This window comes from Corvus kubaryi, unplaced genomic scaffold (genome assembly GCF_017639235.1).
Source record: "Corvus kubaryi isolate FWS band 111438036 unplaced genomic scaffold, C.kubaryi_AGA036_p1.0 split1-65, whole genome shotgun sequence".
NCBI lineage: Eukaryota > Metazoa > Chordata > Aves > Passeriformes > Corvidae > Corvus > Corvus kubaryi.
The window spans coordinates 6993223-7015298 of record NW_024582080.1 but is presented as its reverse complement, the minus strand read 5'-3'; the positions used below and the strand labels follow the sequence as shown (position 1 = coordinate 7015298).

Here is a 22076-nt window from a genome sequence, read left to right as displayed (position 1 = left end):
ACATTACTCTCTGCACAGCCCCGCGCCCATTGGCCGCCGCCAAGCCGAGCGCCGCGCCGATTGGCCCAGGCGCTCCCATTGTCCTGACCAGAGCGCGCCGCGGGTTGGGCGCGCCGCGGGACACGTCACCGAGCAGGGAAAGGGCGCGCAAATATAAAAGTGAGCGCAGGGAGCCGGGCGGCGGCGGGCCCTGGAGAGCTGCGGTGGCTGCCCGGCGCTGCGCTGCTGCCTGTGAGGGCTGCGGGCCTCGCCGCCCCCGCCGCCGCCCCGCCACCCCGGGGGAACCCTCGCGTCCGCCCTGCGGTGGGGAGCAGAGCGCTGCCGCCTGCCCGCCCCTGCGGCCGCGCCGCCCCACCGCGGAACCCGGGGCTCAGCGGGGAACCGAGCCAAGCCCGCGTGTCTCGGCTCCTCTTGCCCGGTTCCAGCCGGCGCACGGGGCTTCTCTCCGCTGCCGCGGCGGCGTGTTCGGCTCTGCCCCTTACCCGAGGTTGGGGGGCGTTTGTTTTGTTTGTTGTTTCGTGGGTCGTTTTTTGGTTTTTGGGTTTTTTTCTTTCTTTTTCCAGAAATGGCTTCATCACCTGTATGAACGCCAGTCGGGAGATACTGGCTTTCTCCTTTACCTCCTGAGTGACAAGGAGCAGCCCGCAGTGGTGAGCAGCTCCCCTCTCCCCGCCCCCGCGCCACGTTCTCAGCAATCGTGCACAGTGATGGCCCGGCGCCGTCCCGAGCATCCCGGTGCAGGGGCGCGCTGAGCCACATCTCACCTGTCCTCCGCTGCTGCTCCTCTCCCTGCTATTTTACTGTCACCTGCACCGCACGAGGAAGCTGTTACAGGACTAGCGAACAGGAGAAATACCCCTTAGCATCAGCTTCGCTGATTACATCTACTTTATTGGTGCAAACAACGCTGGGAAGAGTGCTGCTGTGAAAAATCCAAAACCACTGCTCTGCCCCGAAAGGCAGTGTAAGCATGCTTACTGCAGTAACAGAAACTTAAGACAACTTAAGTTAAACTGGTCATAAATATTCGCGTGTAAATAGCTGATTTCGATAATTTCTTAATTATCATGAACTCTCAAAATCTATCCATGAAGTTTTGGAAGGGTTTGTGATCTGACACAGAAGGGATAGCAATTGTTTCACAAGGCATGGTGCTTTATGGAAGTCAAAGATCCTTTTAAATAATTACCCTAATTCTAAAACTGCCTCATTTGTGAAGAAGTGCTGGTAGACATATGAAGACAGTGATTCTGCTACCTAAAATCATGCAAAAATACATGAACAGTAAGGAACACTTGTGTTTCTGTCTCAATGAAAGGATTTGTTTGGGGTTTGGTTTTTTTTCTGATTTGCATCCTATACTTTAAACCTTTATATGGAACAGAAGAAAATGTAAAAATCACTAGTATTTATGTGGTTTAGTGTGCAGAAGCTAATAGCTTTGCACATACTGAACTTCTTTAAGGTTTCTTCTGTGAAAACTAGACCTGAAAGGAAGGCAAAGGATTGCTTTTATTCCTTGCTGTTGTCTAGAGCCAAAACTTCAGTAAAAGGCAAGTGATGAGGAGAATTTGATTACGTGACACACTCCTGTAAAGGTTTTCCTTCATCTCTGCTAGTTAGATGCTCAGGCCTGTACAGGTTTGCATCTTCAGTGGGTTTCTTCTGCAACCCTTGATGACAGAAATACAAAAGAATTTACTCATCAGTTGCAGACAGTAGTGTTTTTTACGGAAGCAATATATGTTTCTTCTCTTGTTCATGCTGTGCCACATCCCTTCTAATACTTCACAAACATGCCTTCTTCTGCAAACCTCATTGAAGTTCAAATCTGTTTTAAATTACACTCCACTAGACAGGTGCAGTCACTGAGATCACTTGGATAACACAGGACACCTTTGACTTCTTGCATATAAGCTTTGCCCACAGAATATTTTGGTCACAACAGCCCAGTACAACTGCTCCAGGAAAAAAAAGTATGTAGCTGCAGAGGAAGTTTCAAAACCCCTGTTTAGTAATTTTGGTGTTTTGCAAACTAGGGTATACTTTAGGAAAAGACACACAGATTGGATGGCATACTGCAAAGCAAGAGTAAAACAATGATTTCTATGAGATACATGTTTTTAAATACTTCAGGTTTTAGGATACCCTTTGTAGCTACTTACTTGGAAACCAGTAGAAATCTTTGTAAGGAGCCTTTTGGTCCAACTCCTTTTCCATGTAAAGCGAGCTGAACTTGAATGGAAACATCAGCTATACATTATCAACCTTTTTTTAAAGCATCCTTTTTTTCTCCAGTTTTCTTTAGAGATAACAGAGGAAGGCCTCTCCAAAGACAGAACTGTTCTTCTTAACAATGTCTTGCTGAGTAGGAACAGAAAAGTTCCAACTGAATGATGAAAAAAGTTCTATTAAAATTTTCCTCTCACTTCTTATCATCCTCCATGTAGCTCACAACCAAAGATTTCTAGCAAACACAAACAAGGATGGAGAATCCCAACAAGTACAGACTATCTGGTTGGCAGTGGAGCCTGACTCAGAGAGAGATGCAGAGATCTCGTTCTCCCCCATTCCCAAAATAACTGTGAAACACATTGGTGACACTACTCCAGTAGAATTTTTGACGAAGCCACAGTATATAAAGAACCTTAGAAAGTTTCTGCCCACTTTAGTGCTGTGGTTGCTGATAGAGGTGGGAAAGCACACTTGCATCAATTCCAAAAGTCACAGGGTGTGGGGCAGCGCACCTTCCATGGGGCAGGAAGATGGTTCTTCAGTGCCCCCATCTTCTCCTGCAAAATGTGTATTCTGTGAAGGACACTGCTTACTCCCCAGAGGGTTTGGCAGGAAAGCAGATGATTTCACAGCTTGCTTTGACAACAAAGAGATTCAGTGTCGTCACAGGACCTCCAGATTTTGTCACTCTGTCCTCCCTCCCAAGGAATGAGATCATTGTTTCTTTGGGTCAAAGTTACTAGACTATTACAGTGAAAATGGCATAGTAACAACTAGCTTGTCAGTCAAATCCAAAGCTACTATTAGGCTATTTTTAACAAGATCTGAAAGCCTTTCTCAACAAAAAAGTTACATTTTCAGCTCAAAACGAGAGCAAATTATCTGCAGAGACAGGGCACCTGGGCACGTGTATTTCTGATGGAGCTGCTGGTAATGTAGATTGTCACTGTTGCTTTCAAACACTTCCAGCCCTACAGCAGGGAGGGTTTTCACAGCGTATTTGAAAAAAAGCCCTGGCCATATTTGCCCTTTTCCTGAGGCTGCAGTGCCAGCCTGTGCACAGCCCAGATGAACACAATTCTCAGTTGCTTATTAGATGCAGACTTGCAGCCAATCTTTTCCTCTGGTGTCTTATTTGAAATCATTGGGAGATACACTTTAAGTATTTCCTTAAAATCATTTCTGGAAGAGAAAGACTCTATTCAAAGGAATCAGCATGTCTGCAAACAGTACCAATGAATGGAACTTGCTTTACTTTACCTTTCCATCTGGATTTGCTCACAGTGTGTCAAGTAATCTGCATATGTTGCTGTCCCTCTTCCATCAGTGAGCAGGGTTTCAGAAGGCTGTTTGTCCGCTCCCCATGGATGAGTGGCTGGCTGACCCAGGTGTGTGTGTAAGTGGTAACTGTGGGGCAGTGGCACACAGGCAAGGTAACCTCAGCTGACTAAAGGCAGCGGTCTGGGAGAGGTAGGCAGGGAGCAGGGATGGCACTGGAACTACTGCAGCGTTTTCCTCGCCAAGCTTCACGTGTGAACCAGCTGATTTTTGTTGACATGTGAGCCCTGAAGACAATTCCATCATTCCTAGAGCTGATACATTCTTAAATCAGGGTCAGTACTTACACAGTGCTTTTATCCACAAAATGGATAATGTGAAAATTTGTACACTTTTTGTGGAATTAACAGATGTACGGCAAAGTATCAAGCAAACAGATTTTCATAGCAAAAGCATATAGCCACACTGTTCAGCTCAGAAAGCGGGCAAAGATGGTGAAGATACAGCAGTATAGACTTTTCCTCTGCTGATCAGTATACCATGAACATTTTTTACAGTGACTATGTGTATAGAAAGTAACAATTTTATGGTAAGGTTAATAGATTTACGAAATACGTTTCCTTTAGCATCTTATTCCTTACGCATAAGTACATAACTTCTTTAAGTGCCTCTGTGAAGCTCTCAATGTGCAGTTTCAGACAGATGGAACTGCGTTCAGCTTCAACAGCAAAAAGGAGTTAAAAAATGTTCTTTCAGGACTGCACTATTTCTGAAATCGCTGACCTGCTGAGATGCTTGCTTTGCTGAGAACACAACATGCAGTGCAACATCCACTTATCTCTTCAACTTTCTGGAAACACAGCATCAAATATTCAGTCCCCTCCAAAATCTCCAGATCATTTATGCATTGTACACTCGAGCCTACCACTGAGATAAGAGTTATCAGCTGCTTCTAATAAACCCAGAATGCTGCTGTCCATCTTCACAGACACTGCTCTAAAGGTGTTAATACTCACTAGAGGCAGGTAAGCTTCTGATGGTGACACCACTGTTAGACTTCTCCACCTGAACAGGCAGAATCCAACCAGGCCTAAGGTGATGAAAAATACCTGAGAATCCCTTCCTTCCTATTGTATCCAGCCCAGAAGATTTAACAAGATCTGCTCTCTCACAGCCAGGACTCTTTCAGACAGACCTCAGTGCTCCATGTCAAATTGGAAAGGTTCCTAGAGCTAGTTATAGTGCTGGGACAGAGCTACTATTCCCTTATCTACATGTTTTCTGAAAAAAATCAATACAGAGATATCATGTGACCTGTACTCTGCTCCTTTATATGGGACTGCAGCACAGACTAAACCATCTGCTTATGGATATGAAGATGACACCTTAATGCAAACAGTCCCTGATACTAGAAACCCTAGCACAGTCTTATTTCCACAAACTCATGATGTGAATTTATGGGATGTCGATATCCAAAGAAACAGGATGCATCACACATCTAGCTAGTAACTACACAGGACCTACCGCGATGTAGACTGCGTACAAGCAGTTACAGGAACTGCTGGAGGAAACAACCATTTGCTCACAGCTTCAAAAAGGGAACTTGCATAGTTTGACAGGACAGTCTTACCCTTTTGCTGAATACAGCCAAGTGTACATGGGTGTCACTGAGTAGTGTCTGTCTCATCCCTTACAACACAATGAAGTGTTTCTCATTCATTTGAGGACTTATCCACATACTCAGGAACTTCATAAACTTGCTAACTTCCCAAGGAGAGTTGGAAGCTCAAGGAAGATTACAAGTACTACAAGTCATCACTGTATACCACTCACTAGGGAGGGCAAAGAACATATCCTGGAAGAGCAGAAGCAGCCTCAAAAAACTCTTATCCTTTCTCAATCTCTCTCCTTTCTGCCTCCTTTTTCTTCTCCTCTTTTGTCCACACTCCTGTGCAAAGATAGGCTGAAAAATGCATTCTGGCAGCTGTACCTGCTCACCAAATAGTCATCAGTACCATTATTTAATGGTAAAGTAATTTTCTAGCCAGCCCCCCCTCCCCCTACTTCCAGAATAGTTTCCCAGTATGCACTGCACTGGGTGCTGCATTGGTCGAACACCTACCATTACACGCAGCCATCCCAATTTATTACTGGTTCAGAAAGGAGGATTGCCTCTTAAATGGCTGTTCAGAGAAATGAAGTCATGCTAGCATTCTCACAGAGACCATCTCCAGCTTCTATCATAGTCATCCTGTTTCTTCTACCATCTTCTTTCCCAGTGATGTCATCTCCTTTTATTTAACGGTTCTATTCCAGGATTTCTGAGACTCAGAAGAAACAGAGGCGACCTAGGATATAAGAAATCACATACTTTACATTGACTAAGCCTGTGGTACCAAAAATATTCAAGGGAATGCCCACTTCTCTTGTCTTTTCCAACAGCAGGTGGTTGTTTTGAAAAGGGCTCTGTGAGCTCATCATTGCAGAGGGACAACTTCTACACCAAGTCACCCAGTGTTACCAAAAGCTTAGTAATAACGTCTTCATTAACACACACAAGCTTGTAGTCTAAATCTATACAGCTTAGTACTTTCTTAACTAGATGTCATTTGGCTTTCTATTCAGATCTTGTTTGCCTTTACTTCTTTTCCACGACTTTTAGAGGATTCTAAGTCTTTTGCATTCCTTTAAATCTCATTTCTTCTTAATTTACCATGTTTCCATGAACTTTCATTCTGCTGAAACAAATGAAGACCTGTGTGGAATATGCCCTGAATTTCACAGGGGGAATGCTGCCACAATGGAAAGATGCATTCTTTTCCAAGTCAAAACCCAAAATCTGTTTGGACAGAAAGTCAATGTTGTGACCTCAAAGTTTTGTCAGACACAACATCAGACAAACTCACATTAAACTAATGCGCAGCACCAAGAGTTGAAACAGTCTGTAGTTGAATTGAATGAAAATCTGATGGTTTCCAGGAGGGGTAAGTGTGGGGCTGGGAGTGCAGGTTCAATTCAGATGCTGATATGTATGATATGCATGAATGTCATTGGTTAGGCTGAGATGTTTTGACCCGACAGGCATCTGATTAGTCTCCTTCGTGTAAATTTAACTTAACCTTGTCCTAAAGTATGGATGCCAATCAAAATAAATACCAATTCCTTTGGAAAGAAATACTGAAGCAGTAAAACTTTCAAGAGCCTCTTTGAAGCTGTGGGTTTTGATTGTTTGAACTTTTATATGACTTAATAGTGATGACTTTTATTACAAAATGAATTGCTAATACTATGTTATTTCTTCTATTACAGCATAACAGATCACATAACTGTTCTTGGGTTTCCAAATACAAGCAAGTGGCTACTTATAGAATTAAATGGATGCAAGGGATATATATATTCACATTCACTCACAGTCTCTACTTCCAGTGACCCACAACAGTGTGTTAATAACAAACATTTTTCATTCAATCCTACAAAATTTCTGCAAGTATGTAGTACTATGCTAAACACAGCATTTAAGTTTTGATGTATTATTGTGCTTTACAACTAAAATTATTATTTTTATTTTCACTTCTAGCTCCTTGAAAACCTCAACATAAATAATTTCTGCATCCCTCCTGTACACCCACTCTTGCTGATTTGTGGATCACTTAAAAACATTTACATGTTTTAAAAATCATCCATCCTTTTCTGTCCTCTAATAACTACACTCAGATGTGTAGAAGTCATATTAGGTAGGGTTTTTTTACCTGACCTTGTAAAATTTCTAGCCATACTAACACAAGTGTACCTAGAGAAGTAATTTTACTTCTATGTATATGACTAGTAACACACAGTTTTATGGACAGAAAAGAGCCACAAAAATCATCCAAGAATGTGGAAAAAATAATGAGAACCCTAAAAAGCTCAATCTGTTTAGCTTTTTCTTAAAACAAACAAACAACAAAAAAAAATAATATTGAGAAGTAACTTAATTACATGGTAAAAGCACTGTCCTGGGGAGAAAATAGTGAGTCCTAAAGAGCTCTTTAATCCATCAGAGAAGGCATAACAAGAATCAATGGCTGGAAGCTGAAGGCAAACAAAATGCAAATGAAATAAGGTAGAAAATTTTTAGCAGCAGGCATGATTACTACCTGTATTATCCTGGTACCTGGAAGCCCTCATGGATCAGGGTTCTATTAGGTGCTGGCAAAAAAGAACAAAACAAAAAACCCCAAACAAACAAAAAAAAAATGCAACCCCAAAGCCAAAAGAAGACACCCAAAACATAGAAAAAAAACCACTGATCCCTGCCAAAAGGTTACAAAAAGCATGTAAGATGAAGTAACATAGTAAATCAGTGATAATATTATCTGATATGACAGGCAGCGGTTTCAGGCCATGGTTTCATGATACAAAGTGTTGAGTTGAGATACAGACTTAAGGTGATTCTGCGTATCAAGACTGTTTCATCCTGTTCCCACAATTTCTCTACAGCTATGGAATGTTGAAAACTGATCCTTATTTAAAAAAAAAACCAAAATCAGTGTTAAAATCAGGGTTTTCATTTTTACTTTGCAATAAAATGCCAGTGAAACTGATGTACTTTTGCAAGTACTTTGATTTTTATGAATTTCAGTGAATGGGTTGACCAAATTTTCCCTAACAGTATTCCCACCAGTTCTTTGTACAGGAACTTGCTGCATTACTTGTGAGAAAAGAATGCATATCCCAGAGAAAAACATGCAAAAGCCAAGTATGAGATTGTTTTGTTTTCCTCATAGCAAATCACTAGGCTTGGTGACCAATTTCAAGCACCATCCATAGATAAAGTAGACATTAACAAAAACTGAAACTCAGCCCATGGTCTGGCAAGATTTCTCTGAAAAAAACCTAATATGCTACCGAATTCTAATATAAAAGATAACAAGATGAGCTTGTGTTCCCAACACAATTGCTCTGGCACTGGAGCCTACACACCACCCTTGGTAGCTTGCAAACACAGTAGGCCACTACAGTTTGACCAGGAAGAAGATTAAAGGGGTAAGCCAAGAGCAGCATTTTCTATTATTAAAGTTTTTGCCATCTATTTGTGAGATCAAGGATCAGAAGGATAGCCCCTGAACTTCATTGTGGAGAGAACTGGGAGCATCTCCTCTTATTTTTCAACAGGAAAACATAGGAGAAAATCCTGCCTTTGATTTCTGTTTCTTCATTTAGATTATTAGAAGACTGTGGCAACACCCCCAATGTCTACTGCACTGAGAAGCTATGGAAGAGCTAATTTTATGGGGTGGGAATGCTGAAGAGAACACAAAAGCTAAAGAACTGGGGTCAACGCTCCACAAATAGTCCCTTAGACTTGGAAGCAAACTGGGTATACCCATGGTGTTAAGGACCCAGCCTTCTTCCTTCCCTTTCTCCCTGGAGGTGGCCAGCCTCCTCCCACTGGCTGATGTTCTGTGTTTCACTGAGCTGGATAGTCACGTTCACGTGCTAGACAGGGAATCGGTTACAACCAGTTCTAAAAGCTTTCATTTTTCTCTTGTTCCTTGTTAAAAATACTTCAAGTTATAGCTATAGTAAGTGACATTAAAGGAACACTGTTTCATTGCAAAGTTTAAACACTTAACAGGCTCAATATTTGGCCTCGTGCACTCTGCTGAATTTTTCCACGGGACCGCGGCCGCCCCATGTGTGCAGGACACAGCTCAGGAAATGAATCAGGGCTGTGCATCAAATTAGATTATTTATAGGTTGGTAAATGTGTTGTCTCTAGGAGTTTTGGCGAGAACAAGACAGACAACTACAGGAAGAGAGCGATGGGCATGTGGTTAAGGCAGTTGAATGCCACACAGAATGCTCAGTTCTGCCTCTGCCTTCACCAGCAGCCCCCGCGAGCAAGGAGCGAGTCAGACCACGCACCTTGGCAGATGGCCAACCAACCTTGTCTTCCAGTCCAAACAGAAACACCTTGGGCCTTTTACGTAGAAATGCAAAGCAGATGATGATAATGGAAGGTTCAGCTCTTGAGGGAAAAATGGAGCCAGAGGCACAAGGTTAAAAGGCAGGAGAATCCAATTAATAGCATTGATTTTACTAGTGACTAAACGAGTGGCTCAGTTTTCTCCTTGGTCAAACAGGACAGTGGTGCTTTTCTGTTGTTCTGGGAATATGCAAAAATTCATCAAATACCGTGAAGCTCCTTAATATCATTGTAATAAGCCTACAAAAACAAAGAAGTTTTTCTGATTCTCTATATATAAAGGAAGTTTTGAATCTTTTAATCTGTTAATTATCATATACTGCTTTAAAAATACATACTTGCTTTACAAAAATATACCCTATAAATACTAACATGTATAGAAATAGAACACATCTATTTTTCCTCTCAAACTCTATTTTTAACGTGATTTTGGAAAGTCCTTTCCAGCTTTTATCAGGGCTATAACTTTACTATTCAGTGAAACTGCAACATGGTCATATGGAATAGGACAGGGAACAGCACACATTGTCAACAAAAGATATTCACCGGCTCACAAAAAATAAAAATATCTTCACTCTCAGTTGTACGTTGTGTAACTACAGCCACAGGAATAGAAAAGCAACAGGAGAGCTAGTAAAAGGTAATGTCTTTTCCTACTTCTTTTATTACATCAGGGTATCATCATATTGAAAGCTTTCAGTAATACTAGGCTACCAAGTTAGCAAAATAAAATATTATACTTTGTGTCCAGCAAGAAATAAACGAATCTGCATCTTTAAAAAGAACCTGAACAGTTTCAACAGTTACTCTGATTTAAAAATCTGAGTTAAGAGAAATACCACGATGATTGAAAACACCGACGATGATCTCCATTTTAGGTGGAAAGCCACTAAATGTAAAAATGTAACACAATAATCAGAGCAATCATGAGGTTTAGGCACACAACAGAAGAGAAATATTTTAACAATGTCTGACAACATCCCAAGCACACGGCGTCTGAACACTACTAAAGTGGATGTGCAGTGCATGAGACTGAAAGACAACACCATTTTAAAAGATAATTTTCATCATTTAGAAGCAAATAGACAGGGGAACAAAATAGAAATTTAGGTTCAGGCCTACAATCAGATCTTCAGAGTGAGAACTTGCAGCCATATAGAGTCCCATGAACTTCGTCAGGCTCTCAGGCTATCAAGATCCATTTCAACAAATCCAGTTGCAGGATTAGGACCTAAATAGGTAAAGAGAAAAAGGATGAAATTAGGTAACACAGCACACAGCTCTAATTAAAGAGATGCCAAACTAATCACAGAAAAATAATCTGAGTGCCTAGACCATGACAAGATCTATATCTTTACCATAAAATACTGCAGCTACAGCAAAGGCTACAGTGATATCTTACACCAAGAGATTTATAGAGCATTAATTGATCACAGCACATTCCCCATCAGGCAAACACAAGTACCTGCAGTGTGTTTGCTCACCTCCTGTGTGCTGCTGCTTTTTTGTTGTTATATGCAATTTTTTTTATTATTTTTAATAAAAGAGAGTGGTCTAAAATCAATAAAGGTGATGTATTTATCTTCATCAGCTCTTCATTTCTAGACATGTACATTTTCAGCCTCTTAGTAACACGATGGATAAAGTTAAAATGAGATATTCTCCCTGTATTTTAAAACACTGTAAAACTGATAGAAAGTAATAATATTTCTATAAGAAGTGTCACTGTTATGCCTATCTGAAGGTTGTGAGAAGTTCTAGCTTGGCAGTGCGTCTCCTTAAGGTTTCAGTGAAGCCCCATGGTAGCATGCACCTAGTATCATACAACTGCTAATGAGAAAATAGATTGTAGCAAAAAAAAAAAAAAAAAGCCTATCTCATAATGAGGTTTGCCCACTGAAATATAAACTTTAACACAGCAGGAATGTGTGACAGCAGCAGTGAAGACACTACAGGAATATCAGATTTGTGGTGGCACAAGCATATGGAATCACAGGCTACACTGTGGAGTGCTGTGTCATCCAAGCTTCCACACCAGCACTTATCATCCACCCCAGGAAGGGGTCCATGCTTCCTCTCCAGCTATGACATTCCCATGGCTCTCTCTCAGCTTGAGAGGCTATAATGGCCACTTCACTGTGCCTATAAATGTCACTGCACCTTGTACCTTCAATAGCATGACCTCTTTGAGACAGCCAGATCAAAGATAGAATGAGGTTGTTCAGGAGTAGGATACCATTCTTCCCATTACTAGAGCAAAGTTACACCTTCAGAGATTGGCATGTAACCAGACAAATCAATATAAATACATCTTCTACCCAAAAAAATGTTCAAGACAATCAACAATCTCTGATTACTTTTGTTTCTCCTACAGGATGGCTTAAGATGCAGCAAGATCCTTTATAGAAAAAAAAAAATCAATAAGTTTAAAAATTACCTCAAGATACACGAGGACACGAACACCTTAAATTCACTGAGACATTGATTTGCCTATAGCACTCATGGAGAGATAAGGACTCAAACTGCTATTATTTCTAGATGGGAAAAAATAACATTATATACAAAGTTTTCCATGCACATGGACATTAGGAAGCCATTTTTGCCAAGATGAGACAGTGACTTTACTTAGAACTCATATATAAGGAAACTCATAGATATGCAAGGCAGATGAGATTTCCAAAATTTGTGAAGAAAGGAGATGGGTTTGTCTTCTTAGAATTGGTGTTAGCTCAGTATAGATATCAAAATCTTCATTTCCATCTTAATGTTGAATTCCCAGTTCTATCCCACATGTATGTCTGAAACTGGCACACGGTAAAGAATCTACAACACTGGACTTCAAACGTGGTGTCAGATTTTGGTTATTTTATCTCCAGAGTGTTACAGCCTCAAACCTGGGGTCACTCTGTAGGCATGCTGGGGCTTGGGGGGAAGATGCAACCTGCAGGGCTCAGCCTTGCTGCATACAGGCAGAGGTCCCAGTCCCAGGGCCCAGTGTGCCAGTGGGGTACATTTGCTCAATGAATTTATGATTTCACCAATTTTTAGCAATCAAAGAGTAATTTACTGCCTTATCTGACTATCACTGCTCTTTCTCCAAATAACCTGAAACAATTGATGGGCCATTAATATCAAATTCCTTGCCAGAGTTACGTTTCTGGGGAAAGGCAGGTTTTAATTTCTCTTCCTGAAGCATACTACAAGCTTTATCTTTTTAATCTGGACACCTAACTACTCGACACCTAAGACAACCTTTCTTGCTCTTGCACACATACATTAACAGTTTAGGTTTCCACACCTGGTGGAAATCTATTAAAAAGCAATAAGAAAAAAAATTAAACAGTTGTTTGGATTTTTTTCTTCAGGTTATGCCTCCTTGATACCAAAGCTGCCTCATCTCTGGTTTAAGTGACAAAAGCCTAGAAACAATTCTAATTCACACCTGTTTGCTACCATGCCCATACAACTACATACCACTGGAAAGCTAGCCAAGAGCAGATGTATTTCCTCTGTCCTTTCTCAACCTGTGAGTTCCAGTACAGGCTGAAGGGGGAAGGAAAAGATGACTGTGGCTGGTATGCGACCCGGCTATAAAATTCTCAAGCGAACTGAAAGCTTCCTTCTCTTGGGGGAACTCTTCTATCATCAGGCAGAATCAGAATAAGGAACAGAATCAATTAATTATTACTGAAATACTATGGAGTATTGTTATTAGAAGGCTTGACTTCATAATTTAATTGTAAGGAAATTACTGTATCTGCATTCAGTATTACTAAACACCAAATTAAAAGATCAGTGCCTTCCCACAAAAGCTAAATACATCTTTTCACGCTAGGCACCCCACTGTGCCATTACAAATCAAACTCAACAATTAATGTCCAGTCCTTTGTGGCAGGTGGGGAAATATTCTAAGCAATATTGTGTGGGAAGCAGTTGTAGGAGTGAAGAACGTCAAATAATAAATAATAAAATTATATTTGAGGACAGATCTTTACAGTTTTCCTATGAATGACTTAACTGTTGGTGACACACACACAAAGCTGCACAGCTACACCATCATCCTGCCTATTGTTCAGACATATAACTCTAGCATCACCTTAGATCCCAAAGATACTCCAAATCCCAAGATTCATATTCATAATTTGCAGATACTTTCATTGCAACATTTCCAAGATGGTATTTTTCTTAATCCTCCGAATCAGCTAAAGTATTCAATCAGGTTAATCATCATCATCATGTTTTGATCCAGCAAGATTTTGCTCTCTGCTTCTTGATTCAGCAACATTTTTTCTCTCTGCTTTTTGAGAAACACAGCCTAATACCACACACATTCACTCAGAAAAGTGCTGCCAAGACCTTTTTCCTAGTTAATCACTTGGAGAACACATCACTGTCTCCACAGCTCCCCCTGACTACTTCTGCAGCATCTACCACTTGTCTTCACCTTCAAGGCCCATCCTTCCTTATCACCACCACACCTACTGCTCCTTAATCATTGTCAGGAAGACAGCTGTGGTTTGCTCATGTTTGAAGCTGGGCCAATCTTCATAAAACATAAATCTGAAAAGACCATTAGATCATACTGTCTAACTTGATTAATATGTTCTGTTTGGCTAAAACACTTTTAAAACTCTCCACTTTCTACTGATAAAAAAATAAAATTCAGGGATGCTTCTTGTATCTCTTTCCTTCCTATCTCCCACCTGCCATTCAGTGTCAGGAGTCCTGTTTCCAGCTCCTCTCACACCCACATGGTATATTTTCAAACAAACCTCTTGTGCATTTTCCTGTCTTACACCTTACACATTATGGAAACTCCCTTAAATATTTGAAAATATACTGCATTACTGTTGTTCAAAGCTTTCTCTGAAATTCAGCTTACTAACATGCCCCTACAGCCCCTATGAGCAAAATGTGTGATAAGTAGTTATATACACATTACCTATTTTCAAATGTCTAAAGTAAGCAAGAGTGGGAGGTAGGAGACAGATCCTACCCTACAGTAAATAGAGAGGCTCCTTGGGAGCGATTTGGTTGAAGGAACTCCTGAAACACCACAAAATGTCCTCTGAAGGAGTCTCTGTATAAGCTGCGCAAATGGCCTAAGGAAATCAGTCTTTTGATTTAGTTACATGAGTTGGATCCCTAAAGTATGAATGTTCCCCCGACTACTAGTGTTTCCCTTCTCATCTGTGTATATTTTCTACTTTCAGCTGTATCATATTTACACTACTAAGATTTAAAATTGCAGATATTCTTTCCAGAGTGTCTCCATGATGCAAAGCACCAGAGGAACTAGTTATTTTACAATTACACAAAAACAGTCTTACAGTGCTATACAGTATTTTATTAAACAGATCCTGATCATGCAATTATCATAGCATTACACACATATGCCTGGTAGATGATGCACGGCTCTGTGCCCCAACTTCAACTCTGGTATTTACTAAATTCCTCAATCCTATAACAAAGACCTGGAATGTGTTCATGGCTGGCACCAGCTTTTTTTCTCCCCAGTGTGAATCACGGGCAAATCCTCAAGACAAATCAACACAGCAAAAGAAGAAAAGGGAGAATAGGAACATTAGGAAGAATTAGGATACCAGGAAGAATTTCTTCACATAAAGGGTGATTAGATATTGGAATGGGCTGCATAAACAATAATCAAAATTCATACCAGGCACCATGTAAAAAAAGAACAGAATAGAACAACTGTTACTGGTGATGATCTAGTTCTTACTCCACATAACAGAAAATAAGTTCTTGCAAAGCCCAAAGTAAAAGAAAAGGCCTCCTGAAGCAAACAAACAAAAATGAGGACACAGTCAGTCATAGATCAAAATCTGATCAAAATCTAACCAGGGAAAAATACTGAATTAAATGATGTGATTTCATTATAATAAATTTCATTAATAGGAAAGAGTTAACCGCAAAATGCTGAAAGGAATGTATTTGGTCCTGTATTATGGTACAGTTGTTAATAATTTAGAAACTGGGCCAAGTAACATGGCATAAAATCTGCAGTTATTTCAGTTACTCAGAATCAAGGAAAATTATTAATCTAGCCAAAATTAGTAAGTGGACCCCAGAAACACTAAATCAAGTTTAAATGATGATAGATAGATAACAGACACATACTAAAATAAACCCATAAAAAAACAGTCTGTGTTTTATGAGGTTTCAAATTAAAGACACAACTGTAAGGAACTTAGTGCAATAAAACTCAATGTACTAGGCAAAGAGAGGTACCTACAAAATCTCCAGATAAATTGATGTTAGTCACTGACATTCATTTTCCCACAGATTTAATTCCCTCACAGTCTTACATTCACTTACTCACAAGCACTGACACTTATCTGTTTAAAGGTCTGGCCAAGATAACTTACATGAAAAACAAAAGACAAGGACCGTCAGCTATAAAGTCCTCACCCCATTTCAGAAGTGGTTTTAATTATCAATAAAAACTTAGTTTTTTGAGCAGATTCTTTAGGCTGTCCTTCAGGAATCTTCAGTTGGGACAAGGTATTTCTTCGCCCCCAGGTCTGGCTTACATCACCTTACATAAATCTTAGGTCATGCTGCTGCCTACTGTCTGCTTTTTCTTGTTTGGTATATAGGTCTGGAATATGTGTCAGCAGTCTCTTCTCCTGTTTGGCTAGGGGGAAAGAAGACTCGTGTAAGTGACGTACTACAACCTTGTTGCCATCCTCCTGCTGTTAGGATGCAAGGTCTACAGCTGGAAAGTCGTCTGTCCTGTGGCACACAGGTACTGCTGGGAATGGCATCCTGGAAATGGTGTCCTTCGCTATCAGTAGAGGTAATTTCTTTAACCCTTTATTTCACTCTTTCACCTTCTGCTTACACATTTTCACCCATCCTGCATTTATACCAATCTTAATACTTGTGTTACAATTCTGCATAGTTTTATGCTAGATAAACTAGCATCCTGATGCCGATTGCTACATAAAGGACACCTTCCACGCTTTTACTTCCTCCCTCATCATATGCTCCTCTCTATTCTCCTCGCAACAACGGCAACAGCCATCACTGCTAAGCTCAGGGAGAAAACCAAGAGAAAAATCAACCCTAAATCACTGACAGACAAGTCATAGAATCATAGAATGGTTTGGTCTAGAAAAGGTCTCGAAGATCATCTAGTTCCAACCACCCCCTGCCATGGGCAGGAGCACTTTTCACCGGACCAGGTGCTAAAAGCCTCATCCAACCTGGCCTTGAACACCTCCAGGAATGGGGCATCCACAACTCCTCTGGGAAACCTGGTCCAGTGCCTCACCACCCTCACAGTAAAGATTTACTTCCTAACATCTAATCTAACTCCATCTCCTTTCACTTTGAAGCCATTAACCCTTGTCCTATCACTACATGCCAGTGTCAGGTGCAAGGGGGTGGTAGGATTGCATCTGTTTAATGGAAGTCAATCATTAGATCAGTTATCCCATAATGGGAAAACACACCAGTTGCTTTGGCCTCAGGAAGGAACCAGGGCCCACTTCAGCAGTTTAGTGAAAAAATCTCTGCTCAACACACCACTACAATCAAAACAAAAATAATAAAACAGACAGCTTAGACAATGCAAGACAATTAGAAGAAAACCAGTGTAATAGGATTATAAAAATCAGTGCTCTGACCTTACCAGAAAAAAAAAATCCCAGATGAGATACAGGTCACTCCTTCTCCAAAAAGATACTAAAGACATGGATAGGGTTCAAATGTGAACAATAATAAACATAGAAAATACCCTATGAAGAGAAATTACGAAGTTTCAAATCAAGAATATTATGCATGGATACGTAAAGTAATTGCTATAGAGAGGTCAGATCAGACATTTGTATGCTTGTTATCTTACAACACAAGAAAAAATACAAAGCACTGAAAGTGTGGAAAATTCAAAACTGAGCAGAAGAAATGTTTTTTCACATCACAAGTAATCCGTTCATATTGATTATCATGGAAATTCAGTTATTAATCTAAATACTAAATCTAAATACAATGTCCCTATCAATGATAGTATAGATTAAACCAGTTACTACATAAAGAAATCAGAAAGCAACTTATTTGGAGTTAACATCAACTGAAGCATTAGGAGGTATTTACTAATGAAATGGGAAACTATTATGGCTAAAACAAATATGATAATCCCTATGTAAAAATATAAATTAAAAAAAAGGAATAGCGACTTGATTTCATTATTGAAATTTTATTCACAATCTCACAGTAACTCTTCCTACAGTTTGCATTAAATACTATTAACAGCTCATTAACAATAGTAGTTGTCTTTAGAAAGTTTTGAAACAACTAAGGTTTGGACACACTAAGCTTTTATGTAAGCAGTTAAGGCAAATACATGCAAAATTAAAACCAGCATGATCATAAACTTGTTTACTCCATCACTGCAGGTTCTACCTAAAACATTTTTTCCCTCATTTCCAATCACAGCCAGTTTCTTAGAAGCTTGTCTATTTTTCAAGGACCTGATATTGAGCAGTTTTCCCTTTATCACTTTTTAAACAACTATTTTAACAAGGATTCTCATCACAGATCTTGCTAACAAGCACCCAAAAACTGACTACTTACTGTTCACCCACAGACAAGCAAGCTAGAATTAGCTTAAGCACTGAATCCTTAGTATGCCACAACTATACCGCTGGTTATCTTGATTAGATCATCTTGGTTTAGTTTGAAATGCACATTGTCACTGCACATGCTACGACCCACACTGCCCTGTTGTATTAGCAATTACAAAAACATATATAACACTATAACCTATATAATATAATATAAAATATATAATTTATTCATTTTTTCTCAAAGAGCAAAGTCTTAATTTTGTTAGGATAGGCATGGTAAAAATGAAAGAGAGCATAAGGATGTGGCTTCATATATTTCATTTGATTTTTTTTCCCCATCATATCTGGGAAGGTAAAGAGAATATTATATTGTCTGGAGGTGGGGGAGCAGGAGAGGCTGCCAGTACTGTCAATACAAGGTTGGGCTTAGGGGCTGGGTCAGGCAAACAGGGCAGAAGTAAAAGGCTGAAGCATCACACAGTACAACAGACAGTAAAAGTGAAGACTCAAAACATCAGTAACGTAGAGAAGGGAACTTCAGTCCATGGGCAGCTGTGGGTCTGAGAAGATCTTCGTGCCTGAAATGACAGGAAAGCTGTCTGGAATAAAAGCAAAGTAACAGGTTGCAGAAAGGCTCTATAAAATTTCTGAACCCAAAAGGCAATATCATCTATGTTCTGAAAGCAGCAGACCATTCATCACCAGGATACTACAGGAACATAAAAATTACTCTCCTTGGGTAACTTACTCTGTTTTTCTGTTTTCACAGGCTGTGTATTTGAGTGAAAAACTGTCACTTGGCAGATTTACCTTTCAGTTGTACAGTTTCTATCTGTGATCATTTTAATAAGACAACCAATTGACAAATACTGTCACTTTCTAAAATAAAAGGGACATTTTGCTTTTCTAAAGCCATCATATACTTGATACTATGTTCTGAATGTACATAACTTGAAATATACCTCACTGGATGTTTACCTGCAAAATTGCCCGATGCTTTTTTCCTTTTAAGTAGAAGGTGGGCAAGAGCAATAAACTAAACTCATGGGAGAGAAGGTGTAAACTTACTTCATTTAGATTTAAAGGAATTTCTTGTTAAGGACACTTCTTTGCTCATTTCAACAGTACCAAAGCTATTTATTTGGTAATAAGTGTTTCTGGACTGAAACAGACATTTTGGAACTTGTTGTTGATGATTAATGTACAGTTTAAGAGAGCCATTACTTTGTGACAGGCACTACAGAAGCCAAGTGTCAGATAACACATCAACTTTGCTCCATTCTAATTCTAATTTAATGGTCAGAACTCTTACTCTTAACGTCTTGTTTCAAATATTATATCACAAAGAGTTCAGCTGGATACATAGTAGTTGCTGTAAAAGTCTGGTAGTGTGAATATCATGTAGGCATTAAATTCGATGGATTTTAACATTCGCCAAAGTACGTTTCTGAACGCGAACATGTGCCACGAAGCCCTGCATAACCCCTGAAGGAAGATCTAAGTTCCTGCTATAAATGAACAAAAGAAACCTGACATGAAGCCAGCGTGGAGCGGGCGCGCCGCCCGCCCCGGGCAGGGGCTGGGCCGGCGGGCAAAGGTCCCTCCAGCCGCGGCCCCGGCCCCGGCCGGCTGCGGGAGGCTGCCGCTCCCCGGGGCCGCCGGGAGGGACCCAGGGAGGAGAAGGGAGAGGGGGATGCACGGCCCGCCGGGTCCTAATGTCGCCGAGCCCGGGCAGGAGCCTCTCGCCTCCCGCCCCGGCGGGCTGGAGGCACCGAGGCGATGCCCGGGTGATCCCAATGGAGAAATTTCTGTCCGAGATGGTTCCAGGACAGATCTCACAGAGAACCCCCTAAGGCCACTTGGACGTGCTCACGTGCAACACGGTCCGTGTGTCGGTAACTGGCAAAGCTGAGCACAGCCACGGGTGAAACCACCCTCCCGAGAGAATAGCACTAAAGGATTCCACGGGAAGAGAACGGTACCAGCAGCCGCTGACATCAATGCACCTTCTACGCTTGCAAGAAACCCGGATTTGTTTGCCAAAACTCAGTCCCTGAGCTTTACCTGAGAGCTGCTCATCTTCATCACGCAGTACAGGAACAGAAAAAACACTCTGAAACAGGTGGGAAAGTGAGAGAGCAGGACTAAAACTGTACATGCTGCAGCAGATACGAGCAGGATTCCAGGATCTCTCCTGGCAAACAGAGGAAGGCTCTTGACAAGCCAAAGACTAGGAACAGAGGAGACTGCAAGAAGAAGTCCGGTGAGGCAGCTTTTACACCTGTAGATGTGGAATACACCAGCTTACCCGCTTCCTGGCCGGCTGTTGTTGCTATGGTCTATTAAAAGCAAACGCAGCTGTACAAGATCACCACCCCCTGCACCTACACACCATTCTCTCAAACACAACAGCCTGGCCAGATCAGTAATTTCTGATGTATTTTCACTTTGCTGCCTCCTTCTTCTCCTTGCCTATACATCAACACCACTTGAAGATTAAACAGTAGAACTGTTACAACTTTATATGTTTTATACCATTTTAGTGAGACACCCTTAAGTGACCTGAGATGACTCGGTCTGGGTGTGCTAGAACTGCAAACAGGATTGAAACAGTAGCTTTTACTGCCTCCCAGCATTTCCTGTGGAAATTGTGATCAATTCTGTTAACAGTTGCACATAGTTTTCATTAATGTGCCCAGTCTTGCTGCCAAAGGATGAGACAGACAAACTCCTCATCAGTGAAAATAGTTAGGTGAGCAGTGACAACCTCCTCCCGAAAATGAGCAGGGACATGAACAGAAAAAGTTGCATCCAATGTACAGCCACGAGTAGTGTTAAGTGAAAAATTTATATTAAAGAGTGGTCTTACTGTAAATGAGTCTGTTCACTTTGGCATAAACTCCTCCACTACACACTATGCATGACAGAACAGGACCATTATTTAAAAGCCAAAATACCTGACTTGTGATATGTTTTATCTATCCTGTCACAGGAATCTGTCTTATTCCTATCAAAACCACAGCCCTGTCATCTAGAGAACAAAAATTCTGGAGCCATACACATACTTCCAATACACAAATCAATGCAGGCTTAGAGTTAACACCACTATATGGCCCATGAAAAAAGCCCAAATGTCCTAAAGATTCAAAACAATATCAGAAACATTTTACTTCATATGCTTTTCAAAGCCTTTCCTCTCATTGCTGTGAGTGCACATATCTCTCCCTATTACAGATACTAAAGAACCTGCTCCTAGCAACACTCTGATGTGAAGCTTCTGAAATGTAAGTGATAGTTTGTGTGACTTTATCAATAGGCAAACCTGGTTTGTCTTTCATGTTCTTATTAAACAACAAAAAATTGAATGAGTAAGAAAGCCAAACTTCAAGGAGAGCTAAGGTAACCAGGGGCCAACTGGTTCAGTCTAACACTAATTAGTGTTTTCACAATGTGGAGAGCATTAGAACTGTGCTATCAACTTCCCAAATAAAACAATTGCTGAATCTGTCTGAATACATTAAAAAATACACAGGTGGCAATATAAATCAGATGCTTCTATAGGATCTCATCAAATAGTCCAGAAATTAATACGAGACTGTACCATGTTGGTTTAAAAAAAAAAAAAAAGGCAACTAAAAATCATTATTTCTCAGTTCCAACTTGGGCTCACAAGACAGATGTAGCTTACAAACTCAGCAAATCAACAGTGTGAAAAAGAGCAATCAGACATTGTAAAATGCAGCTTTTTGAAACGAGGTACATTGAGTAATTGCTAACACACTTGTCCGAAGTGCACAGAACTTCCCAAGGATTCAAACGGATATGAGCATCTTCCACATTTTTATGTGCAATGGTATCAAGTTGCACTGTGGGCTGCAATAGCGAGGGCATGCCTTGAGGCTGGCATGTTCATTTAACATATGAGTCATTCAGTGTGGAAACAACAACAGAAATATCCACAAACCAATGAATTGTGAAAGAACTATAACATTTTCCCCCTCAGGCCT

At 40.6% G+C, this 22076-nt stretch overlaps 1 long non-coding RNA gene across 4 annotated transcripts in view; it reads right to left on the bottom strand.

The window, feature by feature from the left end:
• Window positions 1–870: 870 nt before the first annotated feature.
• Window positions 871–22076, bottom strand: part of LOC121657979 — a 43442-nt gene continuing 22236 nt past the window's right edge. For 3 of the 4 annotated variants that reach the window (XR_006013812.1, XR_006013810.1, XR_006013811.1), the window contains one exon: window positions 10123–10712. This is a non-coding gene — a long non-coding RNA (uncharacterized LOC121657979). Of the gene's footprint in view, window positions 5862–10122; window positions 10713–22076 lie in introns of those variants that run through there. The other variant, XR_006013809.1, reaches the window with a different exon arrangement.